Genomic DNA, 2,497 nt, shown 5'->3' with positions numbered 1-2,497 from the left:
TAACCTCCTAGGTATCCCCATTAGAGAGGGGTGGAGGGGTAGATACAGCCGTAACCTCCTAGGTATCCCCATTAGAGAGGGGTGGAGGGGTAGATACAGCCGTAACCTCCTAGGTATCCCCATTAGAGAGGGGGTGGAGGGTAGATACAGTCATATCCTCCTAGGTATCCCCATTAGAGAGGGGGTGGAGGGGTAGATACAGCCGTAACCTCCTAGGTATCCCCCATTAGGAGAGGGGGTGGAGGGGTAGATACAGCCGTAACACTCCCTAGGTATCCCCATTAGAGAGGGGGTGGAGGGGGTGGAGGGAGTGACAGCCAATACAGTCGTAACCTCCTAGGTATCCCCATTAGAGATGGAGGGTAGATACAGCCGTAACCTCCTCAGGTATCCCCATTAGAGATGGAGGGGGTAGATACCTCCTCCCAGGTATCCCATTAGAGATGGAGGGTAGATCCAGCCGTGGCCTCCTAGGTATCCCCATTAGAGATGGGAGGGAAGGGATACAGCCGTAACCTCCTAGGTGTCCCCATTAGAGATGGAGGGTAGATACAGCCGTAACCTCCTAGGTATCCCCATTAGAGATGGAGGGTGGATACAGCCGTAACCTCCTAGGTATCCCCATTAGAGATGGAGGGTAGACACAGCCATAACCTCCTAGGTATCCCCATTAGAGATGGAGGGGCAGATACAGCCGTAACCTCCTAGGTATCCCTATTAGAGATGGAGGTAGACAACAGCCGTAACCTCCTAGGTATCCCCCATTAGAGGGGTGGAGGGGTGATACAGCCATAACTCCTAGGTATCCCCATTAGAGACGGAGGTGGAGATGTAGATACAGCCATAACCTCCAGGTATTTCCATTAGAGAGGGTGGAGGGGTAGATACAGCCATAACCTCCTAGGTATCCCCATTAGAGAGGGTAGAGGGGTAGATACAGCAATAACCTCCCAGGCATCCCTATAGAGGGTGGAGAGGGGCAGATGGCAGCCATAACCTCCAGGTATCCCCATTAGACAGGGGTGGAGGGGTAGATACAGCCATAACCTCTAGTATCCCCATTAGAGAGGGGGTGAGGGTAGATACAGCCATAACCTCCCTAGGTATCCCCATTAGAGAGGTGGAGGGGCAGATACAGCCATAACCTCCCACAGGTATCCCCATTAGAGAGGGGGCGGAGGTAGATACAGCCATAACCTCTAGGTATCCCCATTAGAGAGGCAGAGGGGTAGATGCAGCCATAACCTCTAGGTATCCCCATTAGAGAGGGGGGTAGAGGAAGATACAGCCACAACTCTAGGTATCCCCATTAGAGGGGTGGAGGGTAGATACACAAATGTGTACAGCGCCTCACTTCACCACATCTTTCCCAAACATGACTTTTCTGGACCCCTCCTTCAATGATTTTTCAGCTTTTCTCCTTATTGAATTAAACTCTGACATTGTCCATTTTGGATCAATGTGAACTCTTTTTCTGTCCTTTTTACAAAGTGTTAGCTTACACGCACAATCACCTATCTGGAAAAAGTCCAGTTTGGGCTAGCTGAGGCGTATACACTAATGCCATGCTTGAAAATAATGACAGAAACACATCCATGTAGCATATAGATATCAATAGTAAAAACGATACATTTGTGATTTCTTCTCAGTGTTTTGTTTGCTCTTTAGTCAACCCGAATTTGACACCCACCTGCCTTCATCTCACAATATTTTATATTTTAAACCCAACGTCAAGGATATAACCATTTTAATAACTCACGCTAATAACCATATGTTGTCCCTTTCTAATTCCATGCACACCGCTCAGAGGAGCCGGTGCTGAATTCAACGAGAGTGGAACGTGAAACAAAGTACCCAGGAGTGAAGTTGGTCAAAACATTCGTGCAAATGGAGAGGCAGCAACAGAGAGAGAATGAAGACAGAGTGAGCTAAAATTGAATCATTTATGAGCTCCAGTTTTCTCTGTGTATCTGACCGCTAGACCACTTCCAGTTTCTTCATGTATCTGACCGCTGCATCACTCTCCAAGCCATGGCGACCGTCAGACCACTTCTCCAAAGCCTTCTATGATCTGACCGCCAGACCACTTCTCTGGAGTTTCTCTGGTGTATCTGACCGTCAGACCACTTCTCCAGTTTCTTTCTATGTATCTGACCGCCAGACCACTCTCCAGTTTCTCTATGTATTCGGACCAGCCAGACCACCCTCCAGTTTCTTCGGCGTATCTGACCGCTGACCACTTCCGCTTATGTATCTGATTTCGCAGACCACTTCTCCAGTTTCTCTAAGTATTGACCGCTGCATCACTTCCAGTTTCTCTATGTATCTGACCGTCAGACCACTCTCCAGTTTCTCTATGCATCTGACCGCTGACCACTCTTTCTCAGTATCTGACCGTCCAGACCACTCTCGGATTTCTCTATGCATCTGACCCGTCAGACCACTCCCAGTTTCTCTATGTATCTGACCGTCAGACCACTCTCCAGTTTCTATGCAT

Source organism: Oncorhynchus gorbuscha, unplaced genomic scaffold (genome assembly GCF_021184085.1).
Source record: "Oncorhynchus gorbuscha isolate QuinsamMale2020 ecotype Even-year unplaced genomic scaffold, OgorEven_v1.0 Un_scaffold_615, whole genome shotgun sequence".
In the NCBI taxonomy this organism is placed as follows: Eukaryota; Metazoa; Chordata; class Actinopteri; order Salmoniformes; family Salmonidae; genus Oncorhynchus; species Oncorhynchus gorbuscha.
This window is presented reverse-complemented; position numbering follows the sequence as displayed.